The sequence below is a fragment of the Ictidomys tridecemlineatus genome, chromosome 8 (assembly GCF_052094955.1).
Source record: "Ictidomys tridecemlineatus isolate mIctTri1 chromosome 8, mIctTri1.hap1, whole genome shotgun sequence".
Taxonomy (NCBI): Eukaryota; Metazoa; Chordata; class Mammalia; order Rodentia; family Sciuridae; genus Ictidomys; species Ictidomys tridecemlineatus.
Window position 1 is genome coordinate 4,657,178 of NC_135484.1, and position 14,877 is coordinate 4,672,054.

At 49.4% G+C, this 14,877-nt stretch overlaps 1 long non-coding RNA gene across 1 annotated transcript in view; it reads left to right on the top strand.

Moving 5' to 3' along the window:
• Positions 1-1,590: 1,590 nt before the first annotated feature.
• LOC120889192 (uncharacterized) overlaps positions 1,591-14,877 on the top strand; it is a 37,057-nt gene continuing 23,770 nt past the window's right edge. Inside the window, exon 1 of the long non-coding RNA XR_013424693.1 lies at positions 1,591-1,911. This is a non-coding gene — a long non-coding RNA (uncharacterized LOC120889192). The remainder of the gene's footprint in view (positions 1,912-14,877) is intronic.

Below are 14,877 nucleotides of genomic sequence, written 5' to 3' on the forward strand. Positions count from 1 at the left end.
AATTAAGCAAGCAGAACTTTGGAGAGGGTAAAAGTTGTGTAATCTGCCCAAAAGTCCCATGAAGCCCTGCCAGGGAACATTCTGAAAGTGTCCCATCACCTTCCCTACCTTCCCGCCGGGGACTCTCCACGGGACAAGGTGGCCTGTCTGGTTTGTTAGGGAGAGACATCAAACGCACCAAACCACAGCACACCCCTAGAGCATCGAGTCCAAACACGCCCCTCCCACCTTTACATGCCCACCTTCAAGCCCCTGTACCGCTGGCTGAGCTTGTAAGAGGACAGCGGCTAGGGGGTGGGGAACCGAGATTCTGAAGGAAAGGAACTCTAAGTTGAGGAGAGAAGGTGAGCAGGAGTCAGCCACCCCAGGGAGGGAACACCAGGGCCGGCTCCAGAAGGCAGGCGCTATTTGAGCTGTAAAAAGCAGTCATTTGGCGGGGTGTGGTGGAGGAGGCTGGGCTCTGTGGGGAGCTGCGGAGGGCAGGTGCACAGAACAGGCATGGCAGAGGAGACTCTGTCACAAAACTGCTGTTAAGAGGTACAGAAGCACCCAATGGCCTCCGTCAGAGCAGTGCACGGCAAGATTCGTATTTTCAACAGAGCATCCTGGCTGCGCCACGGAGTGTGGCACAAAGCAGTTGACGTCAGGCCCAGGGATGGGAAACTCCTGCCACCTGGATGGAGCAGAACAACGGCAAGAATGGAGGGAAGCAGTGGAGACGGGAGGGAAGGTGTGTGGGGAAATGCTGAGGGGTTAGGACAACAGACTTGACATGGAGGGCTGGAAAGAGTGAAATCAGAGTCATGACCAGGATCTTTGGCCAGGACAAGTGGCCAAGAAAAAGGTACATTCACTGAGCACAGGAGGAGGACCAGGTGTGCACAGTGAGAGAAAGAGCTGAGTTTGGGTTGGCTTGAGTATGAAGGGAGCACAGGACAGGAAAGCAGAGGTAGCAGCAGTCACACAGGTCTGAGTTGTCACCCTTAAAGAGGGCAGACTGAATCTGGGCATGGTGGGGCTCAGGAGGCTGAGGCAGGAGGATCAAGGGTTCAAGGCCAGCCTATCAACTTCACAAGGCCCAAAGCAACTTAGAGAAACCCTTTCTCAAAATTTAAAAAAAAAAAAAGACAAATTGAAGTTATAGAAGCCAGTGAACATCATCCAAGGAGTGAGGTCTGAGGATAACCCCAAGGGGAACTTGAGGAGCAGGCTACCTGAAGGGAACCGGCGAGCGAGAATCCAGGAGGGAAACCGACAGAGACCAGCCACCAGAAAAACAGGGAATTTGTCCAAGGGGCCACTTGGAAGGATCAACAGTGCCAGTCCCTATGACCACATGGTGAACTCAGCGCAGCTACCCGTGTTTACTCCAAGATGCTAATAGAAACAAACAGCAATTAGCTCAGGGTGAAACCCTGTCCTTTCAATCTGCTCAGCCGTCTCCTTTCAATCAGTTTCATTAGGGATGCAATTATGGAAGCTCCTGATGTCACCTCTGCAGCCTCCTCTTCTTTACATAGTCACAAGGTTGTCACAGGAACGGGATGAACTCCAGAAAAGTCCTGGTCACGTGGTCTTTCTACCAGCTCTCCGACTGGCCTGTGCTTCCACCACAAATGAGCCAGGGCTAATTTGGCAGCACACATTCCAGCTGATTCCACCCCCTTCCTGGTGATTGCCCCATTTCTTGGTGGGTCAAATGGAAACTTGGAGATTGTTTCTTTGCAAATATGGAAGATTCCCCAAACTCACCCAGCCATCAGTGCCGAAAGAGCACAGCTCACCGCCGACACCTGCGGGCAGGGGCGCCTCGCCCCTCATCACGTGGGGGACTGCCTTGCCTCCGTCCTTCCTGCGGCAGTGAAGCCTTGCAGGGGTGGGGGGAGCAGGGCGTCGATTCTAGAACTTGAGGTGAGTTGAAATCCTGGTTCCAGCTCTTTACCGCTCTGTGCCCAGGGTGAGTTACGGGTCTTTAAAGCGTTGTTTTCCTCTTTTATTGAATGAAGATAAAAAATCCTGCCCCTGTTGTTACTAGGAGAAGTAAATGGTGCAGTGTGGGGTGCTGCTTCACACGGTCTAGCACAGAACAAGCTCTAGGGGAAAAAAAATGAAACAGCCCCTTTCTCCTGACCCTGCTGGACAGATGGCAGGAGCCCGGGGCCGAGGGCGCTTCCCCTGGATGCTCTCCATCTCATGGTCTTATTATGAAGATTAAACTCACATATATATTTGAAACGCACTGAGTTGGAAATGACTAGAGATGGGCCTGGGGGTGCTAAAGAGAGGAGAGAGTATGATGTCGGACTCTGTGGAGCCGAGGCACAGCACCGCCCGTCTTTGAACTCCGGTGCTTGTTAAGGACGCGCTGGAGAACTGTACAAATGGAAGCAGGATTCTGGCAGAGCCCTGTGTGTGGCCCGTGGAAGGGCGGGGCGTGGGAGTGTCAGTGTGGGCAGGCGGCGGGTGATAGGACTGAAATGTGAGTGTGAGGGAAGATCAATGGGCACACTGTTTGCACATCGAGGCACTCGGAGAGGAAACTAGCCCAACCTCCCTGATTGTGAGTTATAGAGGCAGCACTAATGTACTTATTGAAAACCTCTACTGTGGGCTTCAAAGGCTTTAAAGGTATGGTCTTTACCATCCAGAGGCTTATAAATGCAGGAGGGTAAAATAAGAAGTATCCACAAGTATGACAAAATAACACATGGAAAGTGTCACAAGTCAGGTGTGGTGGCAGAGTGGCTGAGTGGGGCCTCTGGTGCTGTCTGGTTGGGGTCTGGGTCCTGGCCCCGGTTCTGACCATGGAGGGAAGCTGCAGGCACTGGCCTGCCGTGGCTCCAGGCCCTTGGTAACAGGCAGCCGGGCGAGGAAATTCAATGAAATGCTCTTACTCCCTGGCTTGCATGTAGGAGAGTCGTCCATATAGGGCAACTGTTCTCATCATTGGTGCCTCGGGGTCACCTACTGCATTCCTCAACAATAGTCCTCTCAGCTCGAAAGCTGGACAATTGAACAAAAATTGCTACAGCCCGGATTGATCCTAAAAATCTATCAATGAAACAAAGAGGGAGAGAGATACCTCAGATCGGGGGAGGTTCTCGAGGTGGAGGCCAACCCACACTTCAGGGCAGAGCGGAAGTGCTGTGGGGCTTGGCCATGTGACGTTTGGCTGGTGAGCACATGATTTTAGTGGCAGGGAGTGGTCCAGAAAGGGAACTGGGAGATAGGCTGGACAATTCAATGGCGGTCAACTAAGAAACCCTTTGGTAATAGAATTTATCCCACAGAAAATGGGAAACCACTGAGGATTTTAGACAGAGGTAAGAGTGTTGACCTGCCATCTCGAGATTTGCCTGGGTGTGCAGGATGCAGGAAAGATTGGCCAGGGATACGGATTCTAAAGGGAACCTTAGGAAGCCATTGCAATCCTTCAGACCCACAGGAATAGAGCTCGGAACTACGGCGGGTGCGGGGAGGGAAGGGCAATGCAAAGTCCCAGCCCTGTGGTGCTGTGTGGAACGCCCGAGCAAGGCTTGGCAACGGGCCCCCAGCCATGCCATTCATCTGGGCAGGGTACCCACGCCTCAGTGTCTTGATGTATGGAAACTTCATCTGCATATCTGAACAAGACTGGATGCATTTGAATTTTGCTAATGGATGACAAATCACAATAGCTACTTCTTTGCTCCAGTTCTTTTCTCGTCTTAAAATAAACCATGATCGACTAGTCACAGCTGCACTTGCACAAAGAAATAGCAGTCTTTTACTTCAAAGAGAAACAGCTGAGGAGGGAGAAAGCACCCAAAATTGCAAGATCTGAGGATTCATCTGGCGTGAGAAGCACTTCTTACCCTAAATTGTTTCCTGTCTCACTCAAAGCATCCCCGGCCGGCCAGTACCTCCCATGTGAGGTGAGGGTACCACGGAGGGAGGGCCAGCCAGCCACCGTAGCTGCTCTCTCCCGCTCCGCTGCGCTCTCTCTCCCCGAAAGCAAACACTGATGCCATTCAAATATCTTTGAAAGAAAATATTGGGGGGGGGAAAGTGGCATAATTTGTGGAAAAGTTGACAGTTTAGATGCTTGAAGGTCACAGGCTTTGTGGAGAAGGTCACAGGATGCTACTTTTCAAAGGTCAACAGGAAAAACTGTAAGATTCTGCTCTTGGCCTTCTCTGGCTGTAGAGTAATCAGAAGCTGCAAACATCAATAAATCCTCTGGACAGCTTTCTATGGAGAATATAAGATTAATGCCATCTGATATTCGGGTTGTACAGACTAGAGAGAGTGGCACAAGAGTCTAATCCTGGGCAAAGAATCAGAGCTGCAGATCTCATTGTTACCACGCACTTGTGTCTGTCAACAGGCTCTTTGTGCCATCTGAAAAGATGAATTACGACTCGGATTTTTAAATTCCTAACGTGAAAAAGGGAGACAGCAAAAGTAGCCAGTTGAGGGTCAGCTGGGGAAAGTGGCCAAGGTGTGGACAGCAGCTTCATCCCAGACCATCACCCACAGATGAAGGCCAAGGCAGCCTCTGGGGGCACCCTGTGGGCTCCTGGTCTGGCTCCATGGCCCCCTCCTGCTCCCACCAGCCTGTCGAGTCCCAGCTCTGTGATCACAGCACGGTCACCCAGAGACCAGGGAGCTCCCCTCTTCTCTTTCAGAACAGTCCTGTCTTCTTTGGTGAAGTGCTCTGAGCCTCTGACCCTTTCCCTCTGAACCTGTGCAGCTGTGACGCTGGCATTTCCTGAGAATTGTCATCTGGCATCTTGGCTCTGTGTTTGTTTTTGTTGTTGTTTTGTTTTGTTATTTAACTTTTCCTAAAATCTGAGAGTCAAAAGGGATTCCTTGCAGCTTCTGCCTGGCCACCCCTTTCCAACCTGAGTGCATGGCCAAGCATCTGTTGTCTGGGGTCCCTGAGGAGACCCCCCGACCCAACCCTGCCTCCCTGGAGAGAATGAACCCCATCTTAGGACAGACAGGGCCCAGGGAACACTCGAAACCTTGCGACACCCTCATCCACGGCTGGTGGAAGGGAACCAGAGAGAACATACAAAAACCTTTTGCCACGTTCACAGCCTCTGACCCAGAGACTCATCCTAACACCTCTGCATGGGGGTCGCAGCTGCAGGCCTGTGGGCCACGTGAGCTGCTTCCCACCCACACCCAGGGCTTTCACCTCGGGGGCTTAGGTTGGTGTGGGCGGGAGAAGACACCACAGAACATCAGTGCGTGCTGCAAAACAGAGAATTTTTACTCTTACTTTCCCTCCACAGAGCCCTTGCTGCACACCAGTGGTGGGCCACATGCCCAGCTCCAGGCGGCCCACTGCAGCCCATCAGGGGTGAATTCCAAAGGAAAAAAAAATCAGACAAGCTAAACAGAGGGTCAGATAAATGAGCTACAGGACATCTGTTACAGAACATCACACAGCTTCCAAAGGTACATCAGGTGAAAAATAGAAGTATATGGTTGTGTTTTGTTTTATTGGTTTTTTTTCATAAATTATAAATAAATAATTAAAAGCAGGTAACTAGCAGCAGCTGGGATAAAGTCCCATGTTCTTTTGGGGGTCCATTAGGAGACAGAAAAAAATCAGCAGGGACTTTCATCTGCAGGGTGGACTCCCCCGCCACCTCCTCCTTCTGCTGTTTCTCATTCTTCTTCCCAATATCTGCTGCTTGCCCACCACCCATGTCATCTCTGCAAAAAGAAGCTATGGAAAAGGACTTTTCAAGGACACTCCCTCTGTTCCTGGTCGGGGCCTGTGCACAACTCCACCGTTTTGCTGTTAGGTGCAGCAGGTGAGTCCGGGGCCGGCAGGACACAGAACCAAGACGCGGAGCCGTCTCCTGCTGCAGTCTGTGAGAACTCCTGTCCAGCCCAGGGCGCTCAACCAGAGTGACCCAGTGAAGGGACTGGACGGGCTTCCCTTCAGCTCATTTATCAAACAGCAGCACAGTCACGTTGGAATTCTACCTTCCTACGCCTTTCCTCCCCTCTCCTCTCCAGAGCAGGCTCTCTTGGCACCACGAGCAGAGATGTTTGGACACTGGGTCTTTCCCAGGTGAACAGCAAGAGCAGGCAGCGACATGTGTGGCGGGGGACGTGGCTCCCAGGCTGAGGGCACTGCACCCCAGTGCCCAGCTGATTGGAGTATCCTTTAGAATTACAGAAAGGCAGAGCTATTCTGGAACCTCCGTGATGAGAGGGAAAGTTCTAAGAACTGGTAGGAAGAGGATCCAGTTACAGCAAGCTCAGGAGCAGCTTCCCACCACTCAGGGGCCAGTCCAGCTCTGGGGGAGTCCAGGCATCCCCACACAGGCTTCTCACCACTCCCAAGATGGTCTCTACCCTTGGCCACCCCCCTCCTCTCTCCAGAGAGCTGCTCTCAAAGGCCTGAACTGAGAAGGGAAGCAAGAGAGGTGGGTGCAGGTGCATAAGGTGGTCACTGTCTTCCACATCTTTCCAGCACCCTCTCCCCAACACCACCACCCAGAATGAGCTCAGGCCTGCAGCTGTGACTCCTCCCACCCCAGCAGTTGGGCTCCCCTGCGGATCCCTCCTTAGGGATCCAGGGAGGCCCCAGCACTGGTATTGACTTGAATTTCCCCAGGTGATGCTAATGTGCAGCAGAGTTCAGAGGAAGCCTCAGGTGCTCTAAATGGTGTGCCTCTGAGGGGAGGGGAGGCTGCTGCTCCTCCAGAGACCACCAATGCAAGTGCTAAGGCTGTCTGCAGCCTGGGGCGACCGGGGGGCGTCAGCCAGGCCCCATGGTGTGTCCTGAGTTGTTCACAGATCATCCTGGCTACTGAGGATTCCCGGCCCCTCCTCCACCATCACCACCAACCTTTTTCTTTCAAAAGAGCCTGCTCAAAGCCTCTGAGAGTGCTTCAAAGGGGCCCTCTCCACAGCCAGCACATGACGCTGGGACGGAATTCAAAAGGTCCTGGGAAGAGGCAAAACCACGATTTGAAGGGGAATTTCTCATGAGGTGGAATCTTAGTGCATGTGGTGAGCTCTTCTGATGTCAACTCTTCAAAAGAGTAAAGTGCTCCTTCTCCCCCTGGCAGAGTGAGATGAGCTGCCAGAAACCCAGAGAGGGGAGAAAAAACACTCTTTGTGATGGAGAAACTGATAAATTACCGGATAGAATGGGTCCAATTCTTCTGCCCTTAGATCAGGAAAATAGAAATCCTAATGCTATTAATGGAACAGTGGCCAGGAGAAGTAATGCAGAATATGTGGGGAGAGGGGAGGGATATTCACATGAATCACATCCTTTCTCTTAAAAGCTTTGAAGATGGATTTCCCCTCACGGAGGTGGGGTGGGAGGTTAAAGAGATAGCAACTGCATAGTTAGAAGAAAAAGCTTCCCATTAGCACTGCTTATAAATTTTAACGCTTCGAAGGAGGACAAATTAAGGTTATCCAAAAAATAACGATAACTACCACTATTTCCAGGGCACATTTTTTTTTTTTACTCAAAAATTAAAAAAAAAAAGAGCAAATGTCTATTCACCAAGGCCACCTCCACGCCCTTCTCAGGTTCGATTCCAGGGAAACATGCAAGTGTAATTATGATTCCTTCTGGTAATTCTGGGAAAGGGTTGCCTGGCCCATGAAGCCATTCCTGTTCTCTCTCCAGTACTCGACCCTGGACTCCAATGCATGCGCTAAGTCCTAATCTGCCTTCTGTCCCACCTGACTGACCAGGAAATAAATCTGCAGAGAGCACCGCCAAAAATCACAGTATGTTGCTTGAATCACTTCAGGCCACATTCATCAGGCCATCGCTTACCAGGATTGAGGACCAGGGAGGGCGCCGTGGCACACAAGGACGTTCAGGTCCGGGCTCAGATCCTTCCTCTCCCAGATCCACCCAGCAGTGGCTGCACTTCCTGTGTTGCAAAGGCACCTGTAGATTGATCAAGAATATTAGCTACTGATGTCTAACTCCCAAGGCAATGTTCCAACAGTTCCTCTGTGGAGTAAGGAAATTGAGGGCTCAAAGCTCTTGCTTAGCAATGACATGCCTCTACTCCGGGCACCTGGGTCTTTTCCTTCTTACCTTAGGTAATCATAGCACAGTGGCAGCCAGGTAAAATGGGGGTTAGCTCCTGTTTCCTGTCATTTAAGGGTTGCATGGTCTTGGCACGTCATTGGACCTTGCAAGGCTCAGTTTACTCATGTGTAAAATGGCAAAACAGTTACAGCAAGTGCAGGGAGATCAGAGATTTAATGTGATGTGTTTACTCTTGTACTTCTGTGCTGAAAAACGTGTGTCTGGAATATGTGCAGAATGATGAATGAATTCTGTTGAGCATCGACTGGAGGGAAGGCAATACACCCAGAAGCACACTATTCAGCAAAGAGTAGTTGCTCAGTTAATGTTGGCTCTAGCCGTTATCATCTAATGTAGAATGAGATGAAAGCATATCCACATTCTTCATGTGAAAGCATTGTAGCTGCCTGAAAGGAGCCACATTTACACACACAGCGGAGCAGCCGCCTCTGCCGCCAGCCTCTAGTACTACACGGGTACGCACCAGACACCTGTGTGTTGCCACAGAACCTCCATAAACACTGCTGCTGTTTTTATCCAGGTTCCTCTTCACCTGAGGTTGGAGCAGGAGGGATGCAGGGATCATGGGATTTACCCCTCATGCTCCTGCAGAGGAAGGACCAGTCCACGCTTGCCCCAGGGCTTCTGGCCCCTTCAGTAACTGCGATCTCCAGACAGGTGTGACTCAGCCCAGGTGCAGCAGACACTGGGGCAGGTCTAGAGCACAGAGGACTAGGAGGTGGGCCTAAGAAGCAGGGTAGACGTCACTAACCCCAAACCACCATTTCCATACCCAAGGAGCCTGAGTGAACGTCACGGTCCTCCGCTGGCCCTGGTGGCCCTGTCCCATCATAGTTACTGTCCAGTGCTCAGCTCCAGAAATCAAAGTGGCTAAGCATAGTCACTGCCCAAAGCCTGCAGTGGAAAAGGGATAACCCTGCACCTGGGCTGTAAGGAACCCACTCGAGTGAGGGGGAAGAAGGGAACCAGCGGGACTGCACTATCTTCCTAGGGTGGCCATCCCTTGTTTCCGCCATTAGGAGGCGAGTCACAGAAACCTGTGGTCCCACAGTTCTGGAGGTGAAGTCAAGGGCAGGGTGTCGGGGACCTGCTCTTTCTGAAGCATCCTCCTGCCTCGGAGCCTGGGGAAGGCTCGCGGCTGCTTCCCTTCAGGGCTGCCCCAGGGCCCCGCACTTCCCTCCCTGTGTACAAATTTGGTGCAAGAATGACGCTGCACTTGTGTCAGCTCCCCGTCTCTGTGGGAAGCAACCGCAAGGAGGAAGGATTTCTTCTGGCTCCTGGTTTTGGGCCACAGTCGCTCGGCCCCATCACTGTGGGCTGTGGAGAGGCAGAACAGAATGGCGGGGAGGGAGGCTGCGGTGGAGCAAAACTGCTCGGCTCAAGGTGGCTGGGAAGGGGAGAGAGAGAGAGAGAGAGAGAGAGAGAGAGAGAGAGAGAGAGAACCCAGAGGAAGAGCCAGGGACTGGACATAGTTTTCCAAGGGCACGCCCCTGTTGTTGACCTCCCAATAGTGTCACAGCTGGGGACAAGCTTTCAACACAAGAGATTTGGGGGGACATTTAAGATCTAGACCATAATAGTAATCATATGGCAATGAACGTCATGTTAGTGTAAATATTGAATGTTCAAAAGTCAAGATATAAATAGATGAGGAGGGGAAACAGGGACCAGAAGTGGCCTGAGGGGCTGAGCACTTGTCTTCCACTTGCAAAGTTCCTACACAGAGTAGCACAACACTCAACATGGGGTGAGGGTTGTCTGACTCCCAACGTAGAGGTAAATTCCAAAGGAATCACCTAAAATAGTGGAAGCAGGGGACCCTGGGCCAGGGAAGGAAAAATCTAAAGGAATGTTGTTTTCTGCATTTTAAGTCTTTTAGTAATATTTGATTTTTCAAACTATATCCATGAGTTATTTAATAAAATTCATTTTTTAAAAAAAAAATAGAGAGAATTCTGTTTGCATGCTCAAGCAGGGAGGATGCTTTGACACTAGCTTCGGGTCACCAACCCTCCAGGTCAACCCTGGGACTCTCCCACCTGACTGTCAGGTGGGGTCCAGCTGGGATGCTGCACCACAGAAGGAAATCCCCACCTGAGCTTCTGCATGAGGGACTTAGGGCTGGGACGAGGGTACAGGCAGATGAGCCCTGGGAGTTCTGGGGAGAACATCATTGCTACTGTCCCCTCTACTGGTGGTGGCTCCCCTGCATCTGGGACTCGTGTTGCTGTGGGCAGGGCTCCTGGCCAGCAGTCTTCGGGGAGACACTTATCCCACAACAGGGCAGTCCCAGGCTGCATCCAGATTACTTGCATAAAGAAAATGATCTCAAGGAATTGAAACTGAAGACAAAGACTCTGAGAAATGACAATAACATTTACCCCTACAAATTACCCCAAAAGGGCACATTTCCATAAAGCCAAGAAAGGCGCGTGGTTTGAACAGCAGAGCACTTTTCGGGTACGGATCGACCGCCTGGAGCTTGGAGCTCCTCCTGTCCCTCATCTCACCCACCACGGGAGATGAGAGAAGATAAAACTCAGCGAGAGGAAGAGGGGAAAGCCCAGGCAGACTTCTCTGCAGTTACTGAAACAAAATCTCTAGTTAAAGGCCAAATCTGTAAACCTCCAAGTTCCCCAGTTCAATCTGTGGGCACGGCCAGGTTTGGAATCACAGTCTGGGACCCGTTATTAAAGCCATGTTTGAATTAATCATGGAGACAAGTGAGCCAAAAGTGCTATCTAAAATACATATGATTGACTCACTTGGTCTTTCTTTGTTATCTTCTTTATAGCTTTGCCTTCAGAAGCATAATCATTTAAGTTTAATCATTTAACATTAAAAATCTTACAAAGGAGCATAGAAGAAACAAATTTTGAGAATTAGAATCATAACATTGTTTAACATAGTGGTCTAAAAAAAAAAACCACTTGTTTTTGTGGGACTAAATGAGAAATTTCCTGTGTATAACCTGGCATCGAGTACAGCCAATGAGTCCTCAAGAGGAAGTCTGAGGTCTGGGGAAGACTGTGGGCTTTGAAACTGACAGATCTAAATTCAATTTCTGGCTCCAGGGCTCAACCAACCATGGCTATTAAGGATATCATCTACTTAGATAATTCTGAAAAATCAAAAGTTAAACATATATCTAAGGCCTAGGACAGTCTTTGGAACATAATTGTGCTCAAAATCATACAAATGTCCTCCTCCCCCAAGCCCCTGGGGTCGGCCCTCTCGCTGTGTGCCTAGCGCTTTTCTCCTGGGCTACCTGTCTCCTTCTCCTCTCGGATGAGCCCTGTGCTGATCCAGTCAATATGGATCTTTTTGTTTTCTGAACTCACTGCCTTTACAGGAAAAGAAGAAACCTCTTAAATGGCTCCACATTTCCTAGAAATTATTGGCATATTTTAAAAATCAACCCTTTTTTCCTCTCTTTAATGAAAGTTGAAATTTTGAGTTTTCTAAAATTGAGTGTCCATGTGATGCTTTGCTTTCTTTTCTTTTCTGACTGGATCTTCAATCTTGATGCTGTGCTCACTATCACACAGTGCTTCCTCTGCGAATATATCCCACATTGATCATCATCTGTCACCAAATGCAAGACCATGTACAGGGATCATGCGTCATGAATTTGCCAAGACAGTTTTAATATTGGGTAATTTTCTTCTCTTCAAAACTCGGGGGTTAAGTGTGTAACTAAATGTGATTTAATTTTTATACTTTTATATGATTTTTTATATCTATCATTCATCTCATTTTTGTGTTGAGAAGCTATTTTTATACTATTTTTATATGTAGATTCATTCATTCTTATTAGAATCTTAAAGGGGCATAAAATTAGATAATGATTGCTTGCCATATAATGAATCTCCTTAATTGAAATGAAGAAAATTATATAAAATCAGAAATTTTTTAGAAAATCTGGGACATCTGGTCATAAAATATCCCAGAAGGCAGTCAGTGTAATGATCCTACATTAATGAGAGAAGCTTACTGTAAGGAAACTATAGTAGGACTCCATTGTGCAGACAAAGTGTTACTCATCAACAAGATGAGGTTCACAAGGGAATATTTAGTGCTGATGGGACAAGCGTGGGAACACAGTGATCCATACAGACCACCAGGGTTCCGCAGACCCGAGAGACGGATGTCCAGAGCCACGGCTCCTCTCGGCTGTAGGGGTTAAGGTGGTGGAGGGTGCACATGGTCAAAGTACAAACCCAAGGAGACCCTCCACTCACGGAAATAGACTATAAAGCAGCAAGGGCTCTGTTTCCCTTGGAGGATGAGCATCAGCAAAGACCAGCACAGAAAACCGCTCCCTGCCACCCCTGTCGGGTCAGGCCGGGCTGTTCTTCTGAGAACACTGCTCAGGGCAGCTTCCCGAGCTCAGCACTCCCCACCCACCCGCCCGGGCTGCTTATCCAGGAAAGCACAGCGCCCTGCCACCTTGTGTGCTAAACAGCACTTTTGCACTCAGGGACCGCCGTGTGTCATCAGCATTGTCCACCACTGCAAGCTCTGAGGTGCTCTGGAAAGGGGTTAAGGACTGGTTCTCTGAGGCACAGGGAAGATGCTGGCCAATGTCTGTGGGGGCATTGCCAATTTCAAACTACCAGCAGTCTAACTGTTGAAAGCAAAAATGGGATTCCACACACTGCAGTCACCTCATTTAATCCTAGGAATAGCGAGGTGGATAATACTACTGTCTAATAAGGTATCAGCCATGTTACCATCCCCCAGGGTCTGGGAAGACAGTAGTCCTCAGCCTGGCCTGAAGGAGCTTTGCTGTCAATGTTCCCTCAGAAGTCACGGAACCGTCCACTTGCAGGGCCGTCTGCCAGGCCGCGGTGATACAGAGTGCTGAGGCACGTCCCCACACCATGGAGCTTGTCACCTAGTAGGAGGTCTGTCCCGGAAATCCTTAAGATACACCAGAGTTAAGGAACAGGAGCATCTAGAGAATCCAGTAGTTCCAGGGTTGGCCTGCTCTGTTTGAGGAGGGAGTCGGCCCCCCACCCCAGGTTTGGTATGTGCCATATGCATCACCTCGTCAGGGGGAGCCCTGCCAAGCCACAGTTGCCAGAGTCCCACCAGATGCTTCCACCTGCTAGGCCTCGGGTAGGGATGGACTTCCAGATATCAACAGTCTGTGGGTCACTCTGTGCGGTGACAAGATGACCTATATTTCTCTGATTCTCTTCTGTCAGAAACTTAGAAAGTTGTGTTCTTATCTGTTCACTGTCTCTCTTGGTCCTCCGTATCTGGAGACTGGCTGATACTCGGGCACTGGAATTTGATCGCTTCTTCTAGGATCGATTCTGGCCAGATCCACACTTGCTTTCCCTATGCTTGATTTTTAGAGGAACTTTCAAAATTAGTTGAGCTTGATTTTTTAATTCCTTAGAACCATTTCATGTTATCCTATTTCCATTTGTCACGAGCTGAGCTCATGATTTAGGCCAACCACATTTTCCCTGAGCTCTGAAACCTTAAAAATACTGTGACGTGGGTTTCCCTCTCTAGGAGGGCAGATGGTGGAAACCATGAAATGGTTCCAGCCCAATCCTGGTCCAGTGAGCAAGACCCCCGAGCCTGTGAGAGCTCCCTGTGGAGTCCCATCACAGAGTGGCCACAGCATGACGCTCCGCCCCCAGGTCAGGCTGCACTTATCCAGGTAACGGAAGGCTGAATGCCATCTGCAGCGGTGACATCTGGTGACACACCTCTGCTCACGCAGTGCTTGACAGCTTGAGAAACAGAGCAGCACACTAGACCCCAAAGGCAAGAGACAAGCCCCCTCTGCACAGAACCTCAGAAGTCCATGCCTCTCAAGGACCGAAGAGGAAGCTGGGGGGACAGGAGTCCCCTGGCTTAACCGCCACCTTCAGGACAGGGCAAGGCTCCGTTAGAACCTCAGTCCCTGCCAACACGAAGGACCCATTTAATCATAGAAATGTGGCTGGCAGGTTAGCCACATTTCTATGATTAAATGCACTGCAATTTCTTTGTGCATGATGATAACTTCGGATCAGACCAGAAGCACTTTTGTTTAAAAATAAATTATTTACAAAAATTGTGAATCCCATGCCAGCAATTATATAAGCAGTGGTTTCTACATAAGCAGTAACCTAACAATAAATAGAATTTTTAGTTAAATTCTAAATTAAATAAAAGTTTAAAATCTGCTATAGACTACTGCCAATACCTGGGATCACATCATGGAGGTACTTCTACCCCATAACCACTTCCTCCTTCAGATCCCAAGGGTGAGGAAAAGCTACTTCCCCAGGAGCTGTATTCTACTCTATTCTATTCTATTCTATTCTATTCTATTCTATTCTATTCTATTCTATTCTATTCTATTCTATTCTATTCTATTGCCTGGGCACCCCAGCCAGCCTCTGTTCTGAGTCTGCTCTGGAGGTCCCATGAGCCCCATTGACAGTATCTTTTAATTGGTTCATTTTAGTTACATATAACATTAGGATACATTTGACACTATCAAAAAAATGTGGAATGTAATCTGCTCTTCTTCAGCCCCCAGCACTCCCCCTCCACACCTGCTGAAATTTATTTATAGTTCTTTTTAGTTAGTGTCCTGCAGACGTCCTTGACACTGAGGCTGACTGTGCTGTACTCGTGTGTGTGCATGTCAAAGTTCAGCCTCCCTCCACTCTTCTTCCCTTTCTGTCCTTCTCCCCCCATCTCCTTCATCTCTTCTACTATCTTTCCTCTGTTTCGATGAAATTCCTCTCTTGTTTCTTCTCTCTTTATTTCCCCCTCTC